This window comes from Gorilla gorilla, chromosome 1, assembly GCF_029281585.2.
Source record: "Gorilla gorilla gorilla isolate KB3781 chromosome 1, NHGRI_mGorGor1-v2.1_pri, whole genome shotgun sequence".
NCBI classification, from domain to species: Eukaryota; Metazoa; Chordata; class Mammalia; order Primates; family Hominidae; genus Gorilla; species Gorilla gorilla.
Window position 1 is genome coordinate 90,010,429 of NC_073224.2, and position 11,779 is coordinate 90,022,207.

The window sequence follows — 11,779 nt, forward strand, 5'->3', positions numbered from 1 at the left end:
TTTTCTATGGCTTTAATCACACCATTTCTTTCAAATCAGTTGGAAAAGAGGAAAAGATACTTCTTTCCACAAACATACACTTAGAGTACATTCAGGAATAATGTACCATGAATCTCCAGAAATAGTCTTTCAGATGACCTATTTTGGAAGAACTGCAGTAGCAGAAAGCAGTCAGTGTACTGCTTGCTGCACACCATAACCCCATCAAAGATTAGGGCTTCCTAGGCCAGGCTCAGTGGCTCACGCCAGTAATCCCAGCACTTTGGGAGGCTGAAGCAGGTGGATTACTTAAGGTCAGGAGTTTGAAGCCAGCTTGACCAACATGGTGAAGCCCTGTCTCTATTAAATACTATGAGTGGTGGTGCCTGCCTGTAATCCCAGCTACTTGGGAGGCAGAGGCAGGAGAATTGCTTGAATCTGGGAGGCGGAGGTTGCAGCAAGCCGAGATTGTGCCATTGCACTCCAGCCTGGTCAATAAGAGCGAAACTCTGTCTCAAAAAAAAAAAAAAAAAAAAGAAAGATGAGGGCTTCCTGCTTCCCTCAGTCTCTACCACTACTGGTTGGTGAAAGATAAATCATAATCTTTTTTCACAATACACACCTTCAACTGGAAACAAAGAGACAACCTTAATCTTTGACCACTATTTTTATACTTCCATCTTTTTTCTAGAATTTGAAGAACAGATGATTTATTCTTCTTACCTGGGGTAGGATCTAGTGCCTAATTTTCTATTAAAAGTCTTCACGAATTTTCTCATGAGACTTTTATTGCTGCCTGCTCTACTGAAAATAGGCTGTGGTTATGACTGTATAGGACACCAAATGCACCTGATTTACTAAACTCCTAGACTTCTATACATGTAACCAAGTGTAACTAAGAAACTCAAATTGAAAACCATGTCCACAGTGTTCTAAATGCATGATTCTGCCCTTTCTCCTAAGAGGCGCACGGTAAAACTAAACAGTATCAACAATGTGTGAAAATTGTGGTTATCCCTGCAGTGAGAAAAAACATTGCTTTGATAGTCATGAACTCTACAGACTCTTCAGTGAAAAGTGTCATTATGCTACACCCGATCTTTTCTAAACAGAAATTTGATGTGTTTTTTAAGGTTGAAATGCCTGGCATACATCCTGACATACTTTATAACTTTAGAATTATGCAAATATTTGGGACAATGATCAGGAGCAGGATAGTCATTATAGTTTCTAATTTGCTTAGAGGCATTGCAGATAGCAGATTTGTACACACTTGGCTTTCAGCCTTCAGGATTCCCCTGCAGGGCGTAAAGACACCTGAACTGAACAACACGAGGCTTCCAGGTGTAATAATTTGTTGAAAGTAGAAAGCAGTTGATTCTTCATTATCTGCAATAATGAAGAAGGCCAAATATTGAAGATAAATAATGTCTTCAATGAATTTAAGGCTTTGATCCTACTTTATCATGAAGAAGAACATACTTTGGGTTTCAGATGCTGAATCTGAGGAGGAACCAAGGCATCACAGGCAAAGATACATCTCTACTTTCTAAGCAATCTAAGAGATTGCTGGCAATCTCTTTACAAGAAGTGTGGGTCCTGTTATGGGTCGAATTTTGTCCCCTATAAATTCGTATGTTGAAGTCCAAGCCACAGTACCTCAGAATGTGACCTTATATGGAAACAGGGTCTTTACAGATGTATTAATACAATTAGTTAAGATAAGGTCATAATGGAGTAAGGTGAGCCTTGTCTAATATGACTGATGCCATCATAAAAAGGAGAAATGTGGTGATAGACACAAACACAGGGAAAACTCCATGTGAAGATTGGGACAGAGATAGGAGTGATGTTTCTACAAGCCAGGGAATACCAAAGACTGCCAGCAAACCAGCAGAAGATAAGAGAGAGGCATGGAACAGATTCTTCCTCACAAATTTCACATGGAACTAGTCCTGTCAACACCTTAATCTTGGACTTCTAGCTTCCAGAACTGTGAGACAATAGATTTCCGCTGTTTAAACCACCCAGTTTGTGGTACTTTGTTATAGCAATCTTACAAAACTTATTACTATTAAAAAAGTCTATGCCACAAACTATTTTATTTGATCCTTACAACACATATAATACAGATATAATTATTATCTCCATTTTAATTTGAGAAACTGTGGTTTGGAAATGTTAAATCCGTAAGTCATATATCAATTAAGTAGGGTAGTTAATGCTTGAACCTAGGTTTTCTATATCCAATGTCTAGATTTTTTTTCATGATATGATGGGGTCTAAAAGAAAAAATACAAATATTTACATTTTATAAAGGGTAGAATAATTCCTTTAAAATAAGACCCATACAATAAATCACACAGCTATCAAAAATAAATCTTACAGCTATTAAAAATGTGATATTGAAGAGGAAAAAGTGGAGGATAGGCTAGTGAAAATTCCTTGAGTTTCCTTTGAGGGGAAGAAGGTGCAAAGATAAATTAAGAAATAAGCTAGAGTAGAAACAAATAACAATGGTGGAGAATCAAAAAACAATGCAACAATTACATTGTGAACACACCAAGGTATAAAACATTTACCTTTGTGAACAATAAATTAATATTTAATGAAGAAGACGTTATGATTTAACAAAAGTAGAATAATAAATAAACTTTTAACATTGTACATTATTATTTCCAAGTCTAGTCTCTCCTTTGAATAGAATTTATGGCTCATTGCACGTTAAATGACACTGAAATGGCTTAGGAAATCTTTGAATGTATGTAAGTTTTGCCTTACTACAAACAAGAGCAGACTTTCAGGGGTCTGTCTAGAAATATTTGTATGTGAAAAGATCCCTGTTGGTAGGGAGTGGTCACATAAACCCAAAGGCCTGAATATTCAAAGCCTTGGAAGCCCTATCCAGATCCCACCTCCCAGCAGAGCTGCTAAAATATTTCCATGGCTATGATATTGAGCCAGTTTCCTGGGCCTTGAATGTTGCCCATCAATTAAACTTTCTCTAGAACATTTTTATTCCACTCTGTAAATGGCTATTTCATACCTTCTCTGTCTTCCAAACTCTGCATCTCCTTCCTCATGCTTACCTTTAGCTCACTACCTTGCTTCCTATGTTGCCAAAAATGGAAACATTCAGAAGAGAACTTCCAAAAGCTCTCGCCATCTCATCTACTTAGCTAGCTGCATCTGTGCCCATATATTTTACTCTTCTGTTACTAAGGTTCCTAACCAAAGTCCCTTCATCTGAGTCATAGATCACACTTTTTCTCACCTATTTAAGGACATCACATCAGCAATTCTATCCCCCTCCCCAACTTGCACTATCAACTTTCCCCACTTTCCCCTTTCTTTTTTTTTTTTTTTTTTTTTTTGAGACGGAGTCTCGCTCTGTCGCCCAGGCTGGAGTGCGGTGGCGCGATCTCGGCTCACTGCAAGCTCCGCCTCCCAGGTTCACGCCATTCTCCTGCCTCAGCCTCCCGCGTAGCTGGGACTACAGGCGCCCGCCCCCACGCCCGGCTAATTTTTTGTATTTTTTAGTACAGACGGGGTTTCACTGTGTTAGCCAGGATGGTCTCGATCTCCTGACCTCGTGATCCGCCTGCCTCGGCCTCCCAAAGTGCTGGGATTACAGGCGTGAGCCACCGCGCCCGGCCTCCCCTTTCTTTTTAAATTTAATTTAATTTTTAAAATTTCCAGCTTATCTTTCCCCTTTCAATGAGATCATTCTTATCAACATGAAAACATGCTGTCATTTTTCTCATCTTAGAAAAAACTCTTACCTCCACTTCTCCCTGAATCTTCAGCCTCTACCTACCTCATTTTACAGTAAAACTTCTTTAAAGGATTGTCTATACTTGCTGTCTCTATTTTCTCATCTCTCTTTATCTCTTGAATCTATTCTAATCAGGTTTTTACCCCACAACTTTATGAAATTGCTCTTTCTGAGGTCAGTGAACTCCAAGCTAGCTGCTGATCCTGTGGCCATTTTGTAAATCCTCGTCTTAATTGACGTATCTGCAGTTTTCCCCTAGATGATGACTCCTTTCTTTTGGCTTCCAGGACACCCCACTTGCCTGGTTTTCCTTTTCTCTTTCTCATTGCACTTCCTGAGTTTCTTTATGGTTCGTCTTCATCTTGGAGACCTCTAAATGTTGCAGTTCTCCAGGACTCTTTCCTTGGTCTCTTCTAACTACACCCACTCCTTGGGCCATCTCATCTGCTTTTACAACTTTACATAACATTTATACTCTGACGTCTTTAAATTTTTCTCTCTATCTGGGAGCTCCCCTTTGAACTCCATAAATATATCTTCAATTGCCTACTTAAAATTTTCACTTGGTTTTATTTTGGTCCTCTCAGAAGCAGACCCTAAAACAAGGATTTAATGCCAATACCTATTCTTTTTTTTTTTTTCTTGGAAGATAGAAGATATCTCAGTAGGTGAGTGGGAGAGCAAGACAAGGAATGAAAGACCAAAGGAATGCATTATCAAATCAGCTACTTGGGGCTGACTGGGGCTTCATTCTGTGGGGAAACTCAAGGAAATGCTGTAGAACACAGACCTCAGAGTTAATCTCCTCAGGGAAGATGGAATATTTATATACTCCAAATCCTGTCGGTTGTTGTTTGAAGCTTGATCCCAGGCTCCCAGGCATTTTTGGTTTATTCCTGTGAGCAGAGTAGCTTTGAGGAAAGCCCACAGGCAAGTGATGCAAATTCTGGCAATTGGAAGTGGGCAGCACATGCTGAAGAGGTCCAGGCTAGAGAATAAGGGCAGGGTGCAGACAGAATCACCATGGCATCCCAAATTCCTCCTTCCTGTCGCCCTGCCAACCAAACCAATTTCTCCTGCAGTCTTCTCTATCTTGCAGGATCTGTCCTTAGGATGTATCCACAATCCAGTCACTTCTCACCAGTCTACTACCACTAGCGGGATCCAAGCCACCATCATCTCTTGCCCAGGTTGTTGCAAAGGCCTCCGAACTTATCTCCCCAGTTTTGCCTTTATCCATCGTCATATATTTTCAGCACAGCAGTCACAGAAATCCTTTTGAATTATGTCTCTGGTTTGCTCACAATGTCCCAGTGGCTTCCCACCTGGCTGTTTGCTCCTTCTCTGATATCATCTATTGTTCGCCCCACCATTTCCTCCTCTCCAGCTCCACTGACTTCTTTGCTGTCCCTCAAGCATACTAGCCATCCTTCTGTATGTTGTTCAAATTGTTTCAGTTCTCTCCCTGCAGACATCTGCATGCCCATTCCTTCCTCCTGGTTTTTACTGAAAAATCACCTTCTTGTGAGGCTTTTCTGGCTACCTAATCATTAAATCCTACACTGCACCACATTTTATATCCCTCTTGTGGACTTTATTTTTTCTTCCTAACAGCTATCATCATCTAATATACAACACATTTTATGTATTAATATTTATCTTATCTTGTTTATTGCTTATCTCTTTTATGAGGGCAGATATTTTTGTCTGTTTTGTTTACAGTTATAACATATATGTTATATTACATACTTTGTTTACTGTAAACTGCTATATATATGTTATATATATAAGTGCCTGACATAGGAGAAGATTGGTAAGCATTTGTTGAAAGCATGGTAGTAGCTTGTTTGAGAAATAGGAATGTCCAGTGCTGCTATTAGGGTAGAGTGGGTGAACCACAGGTGTGGCTTTCCCAGGTGAGAGATTTGGAAGTCACCCAAACTTACCTCATATATTCAGATTCCTCCAATGCTGCTTTTTCTTCAAAGCAAATGGGCTGAAGTCTTTCCTCCAGACAGCGCTTAGTGGCAGCCAGTCCACTGACCCCAACTCCAGTCTCTGCAGTGCTTTTCACTTTCATGGTCTTTTGTTTCAGAAAATCAATTGCTCCTATGGGGATAAAAATCAGATTCCATTGTCAGGTAGCTTAGCTGGGACATCAGTATTTCCTAAGTGGTGGTAAGTTTTATTAACTTCAGCTTATATAAACTTTTCTCCTAATATCATCTTCTCAGTGAACTGAAAGGGATAAAGATTTTGTACAGATCTATTGCAATCTTAGGAAGATGCTTAAATTTTACCTTGCTAAAAGAAAAATCTTGTAAGAATTTTCAATTTTTTTTTGTAGAAGTGATTCAGACTTAGAAATTATTGTCAAGAATTGAATGTTTATAGAATGAATGAGTGGCATAGATGAATCTTACCTGTTGATGCTAACTAGTTAGAAAATACATCCTCAGGGCTTTATCAACTCATTGATGCTAGCTAGTTAGCATTAACAGTGCTGTCAGAAACTGGTTCACTTTGTTAACTCTGGGACATTATAATGCCACAGTGAATGGATTGTTTTACTTCAGCCTACCATCAAAAGGCTCATCCCACTCTTTTCCTTAAACCTTTATACTCTATCTCATTTGGTACAATCTGTTTGATTTGGTTTTTATATCCTGATCCTCATGTTCCTTGGAACATTTTGTGTTTTACTATGGCTTGGCAGGAATGGATGCAGCACTTTCTATCCTTTATCATTACCCCATAGTCAGGCTCCATCAGATCTTTTTTTTTTTTCCTTTTTTTTCTTTTTTTATTATTATACTTTAAGTTCTAGGGTACTTGTGCACAACGTGCAGGTTTGTTACATATGTATACATGTGCCATGTTGGTGTGCTGCACCCACTGACCCATCATTTACATTATGTATTTCTCCTAATGCTATCCCTCCCCCCCTCACCCCACCCCATGACAGGCCCTGGTGTGTGATGTTCCCCACCCTGTGTCCAAGTGTTCTCATTGTTCAATTTCCACCTATGAGTGAGAACATGCAGTGTCTGGTTTTCTGTTCTTGCGATAGTTTGCTCAGAATCATGGTTTCCAGCTTCATCCATGTCCCTACAAAGGACATGAACTCATCCTTTTTATGGCTGCATAGTATTCCATGGTGTATATGTGCCACATTTTCTTAATCCCGTCTATCATTGATGGACATTTGGGTTGGTTCCAATTCTTTGCTATTGTGAATAGTGCTGCAATAAACATACGTGTGCATGTGTCTTTATAGCAGCATGATTTATAATGCTTTGGGTATATACCCAGTAGTGGGATGGCTGGATCACATGGTATTTCTGGTTCTAGACCCTTGAGGAATCGCCACACTGTCTTCCACAATGGTTGAACTAGTTTACAGTCCCACCAATAGTATAAAAGTGTTCCTATTTCTCCACATCCTCTCCAGCACCTGTTGTTTCCTGTCTTTTTAATGATCGCCATTCTAATTGGTGTGAGATGGTATCTCATTGTGGTTTTGATTTGCATTTCTCTGATGGCCAGTGATGATGAGCATTTTTTCATGTGTCTTTTGGCTGCATAAATGTCTTCTTTTGAGAAGTGTCTGTTCATATCCTTTGCCCACTTTTTGATGGGGTTGTTTGTTTTTTTCTTGTAAATTTGTTTGAGTTCATTGTAGATTCTGGATCTTAGCCCTTTGTCAGATGAGTAGGTTGTAAAAATTTCTTTGTATTCAAGCTGAGGTCTTAACAAAGAAAGGAAAGTATTATTATTGCACTTCTAAGTATACCAGACACTATGGTAACTGCTAGGCTTTCCATTTAGTTAAAGGTCATTTGTTGATTCCCACAGTATGTTCATGGTATATAATATTTTTGATGTGCCATTGGATTCAGCTTGCTAGTATTTTGTTGAGGATGTTTCATCTATGTTCATCAGGGATATTGACCTGTGTTTTTATCTGGTTTTAGTATCAGAATAATGTGGGCCTGGAACAATGAATTTAGAAGAATTCCCTGCTTTTCAAGTTTTTGGAATAGTCTGAGAAGAATTAGTGTTAGTTCTTTAAAATTTTGATGGACATCATCAGTGAAGTTATCAGGTCTTGGGCTTTTATTTGTTTGGAGGCTTTTTATTACTGAATCAATCTTATTGTTTGTTATTGGTCTGTTCAGGTTTTCTATTTCTTCCTAATTCAATTTTGGTAGGTTATACATGTCCAGGAATTTATCCATTTCCTCTAGCTTTTCCAATTTGTTGGCATATAGTTATTTGTAATAATCTCTAATAATTCTTTATATTTCTGTGGTATCAGCTGTAATGTATCCTTTTTCACTTTTGATTTTATTTACTTTGGTCTTGTATCTTTTTTCTTCATCAATGTAGTTAATGGTTTGTCAATTTCTTTTATCTTTTAAAAAAACCCTTCATTTTATTGATTGTATAGTTTTAGTCTCTATATTGTTTATTTCTGGCTTGATCTTTATACTTTATTTCCTTCTGCTAATGTTGGATTCAGTCTGCTTTTGCATTTCTGGTTCCTTGAGATACATAGTTAGATTGTTTATTTGAAATATATATTTTTCATGTAGGTGTTTACTGCTATAAATTTTCCTCTTAGAATAACTGCTTTTGCTGTATCCCATATGTTTTAGTATATTGTGTTTCTATTTTCACTTGTTTCAATACATTTTTGGATTTTCTTTTTAATTTATTTACCTACCTTTTTTTTCTCACTGCCTCTTTGATCAGGTCTTTATTCAAAAGAAGCTGTTCAAAATGATTTGACCTTTATGGAATAATCAAAGTTAAGAGTTTATGCAGCAGGCTTCTTTTCCTCTGTAGTAGGTTTCTTTTCTGCTGGCTTCTTTCCAGGGGCTGGTTTCTTGGTAGCTGCTACCCCTTTTTTCTACCAGAAGCTTCTTCTGCTTCTTAACACCAACAGCAGCCTTCTTTCCTTTCTTACCTACCACAGGCTTCTTGCCTGCAACCCCCTTTTCATCCGATTTGGCTTCTAGTGCTGCAGCTGTCGCTGCTGCCTTATCCACTCAGAGCTTGTGATTTCTGGCCTGGTGAAGAATGGTGTTCTGGCGCATGCATGGTCTTTGCGTATGGGTTTAGCTTCAACATGATTCTCAGGTTTTTCAGTGGGTTCTTCTTTAGGACTCTGCAATGAATCTTCTTGCATGGTGCTCAAAGGGCTCTTTGGATCTCTGGGCTTTTCAAGATTCTGCTAAGATCTGTATTGAACATCTCGTGCATGGGAAGATGGTAGTTACTCTTGAGGGAAGCAGCTTTATGCCAAGTGCCATACAATTCATCTAACTTCTGGAAAGCACTTTTGGTCCAAATGCAGAAATGTCCCACATGCCCACCAGGAGCAAGCTTCAAAATGTTCAGTTTGCTTACATTAAGCAGAGTAATTCCAGGGATGTTTCTGAAGGCCTTGATGATACCATTATCCTCATTATAGATGATGCAGGGGCCCCTGCACTGGATACAGTGACAGTTTCTCATTTGGCTGTTGCCAGCTCTCATTTGCTGAGAGGCATAGACCTTTTTGATATCATTCCAGCCTTTAAGTTTCTTAAGAAGCGAAACAGCCTCCTTGATCTTCTTGTAGCCTTCAACTTTATCTTCAACTACCAAAGAAAGTTCAGGAACTTCCTCAATATGATGATCTTTAGACATGACCAGCATTGGTAAGGCTGAGGCAGCCAGGGCAGAACAGATGGCATATTGTTTTTGGGTTGTGTTCACTCTGTGATGCCAATGGCACCAGGTTTTGGTTGGTGCAAACATTTGGCCTCCATGACACATGTTTCCAAAAGCACCCTGGCCAGAACGGTGAGTCCCACCACCTCGAACTCTGGGAATGTGAGCCACAGCTCTGCCAGTACCCCAAGACTCAGCACTGGTCTGACGACCTGCTAATTCACTGACAACGTAGGGCTGTCTGTTTTTGTGCAAGTTGGTGTGAACACAGTTCACAATATCCAGTCAAATAGGAGCCTTGAATACAGCAGGCATAGTAACATTTTTGCCAGATGACTCCCTCTTTTGAGAGTACACCGATATCAGTGGGTGAGCACATGCCATGGTGGAGAGAGGAGACAGCCATGTTCTTCTCAGCCCAGCTGCTGCCACAGGAAAAGTACTACCTGTTGTTAAAGTCTATGTTGTTTAATTTCTATGTATTTGTACAGTTTCCAAAATTACTCTTGTTGTTGATTTCTAGTTTTTATACTAATGTTGTCAGAAAACATACTCGATATGATTTTGATTAAAAAATTTTTTTGACACTTGCTTTGTGGTCTAACACATGGATTTTCATGAAGAATGTACCATGTGTTGATGAGAGGAATGTGTATTCTGCAGGTATTGGATAAAATGTTTTGTAAATGTCTATTTGGTTCATTTGGTCTATAGGGCAATTTAAATCTGATATTGCTTTGTTGACTTTCTGTCTAGATGATTTGTCCAGTGCTAAGAGTGGAATGTCAAAATCTCCAAGTATTATTGTATTGAAGTTTATTTCTCCATTTAGAACTAATAATATTTGCTTTACATATCTGCGTGCTTCAGTGTGGATGGATACAAACTTATAATTGTTATATCCTCCTGCTGAATAAATCCTTTTATCATTATGTAATAACATCTTTGTCTCTTTTTACAGTTTTTTACTTAAAGTCTATTTTATCTGATATAAGTAAAGCTACCCCTGCTCATTTTTGATTTTTGTTTGGGTGGAATATCTTTTTCCATTCCTCCATTTTTGGTCTGTGTATATCTTTTTAGATGAAGTGAGTTTCTTCTAGGCAGCATATATTTGGGTCTTTCTTTTTTATCTATTCAGCCAGTTTATATCTTTTAATTAGGGAATTTAATCAGTTTTCATTGATGGTTATTGATACATGAGAACTTACTCCTGTCATTTTCTTAGTTGTTTTCAGGATATCTTGCATATCCTTTGTTTCTTCCTCTTTTATTGTTTATTTTTATAGCTTGGCGGTATGTTTATAGTGACAAAAGTTGACTCCTTTTTTTTTCTTCAAATTTCTGTATCTGCCTGCTACTGAGTTTTATACTTTTGCATGTTTTATGATGGTAGTCATCATCCTTTTACTTCTAGATGTAGGACTCCCTTAAGCATTTCTTGTGGGGCCAGTCTAGTGGTGACAAATTTCCTGTTTTTCTTGTCTAGCAAAGACAAACTTTGCTGGGTATAGTATTATTCGCTGCTGTTTCTCTTTTAGCACTTTGAAAATATCATCTCATTCTCTCCTCATCTTTAAGATTTCTACTGAAAAATCTGATGTTAGTCTAATAACGATTCCCTCATATGGGACTTGACATCTTTCCCTTGTGATAAATTTTAGAATTCCCTTGTTGTCTTTGACTTTTGACTGTTTGACTGTAATATTTCTTGGAAAGGATCTTTTTTGGGTTGAATCTATTTGGGACCTTTAAGCTTCCTGAATCTGGATGTCTATACCTTTCCCAAAACTTAAAAAGTCATCACTTATTAATTCATTAAATAGGTTTTCTATGCCTTTTTTTCATTTCTTCTTTTTCTAGATTCTTATAATGAAAATATTTGTTCACTTAATTGTGTTCCATTAGTCTCATAAACTTCCTTCATTCTTTTTTATCCTTTATTTTTTGTCTGACTGGCTTATTTCAGAAGACCTGTCTTCACATTCAAAATCTTTCTTCTGCTTGACTTAGTCTGTTGTTGCGCTCAATTGTATTTTTTATTTTATTCATTGAATTCTTCAACTCCACAATTTTTGTTTGGTTCTTTTTATGATATCTAGTTCTTTGCTGAATTTGTCATTAAAATCACAAATTGTTTTCCTGATTTCATTGAATTATTTACCTTTATTCTCTTGTATCTTGCTTAGTTTTCCTAAGATTACTATTTTGAATTCCTTTTCAGGTATTTCATAGATTTTCTTTGCTTTGAAGTCTGTTACTGGAGAATTATTGTGTTCCTTTGGAGATGTCATGTTCCCTTGCTTT

General features: G+C 38.0%; 1 pseudogene; it reads right to left on the reverse strand.

Annotated features, from left to right (window-relative positions):
* Positions 1-8,512: 8,512 nt before the first annotated feature.
* On the reverse strand, positions 8,513-9,892 carry LOC101129349 (large ribosomal subunit protein uL4-like; annotated as a pseudogene).
* Positions 9,893-11,779: the final 1,887 nt, after the last annotated feature.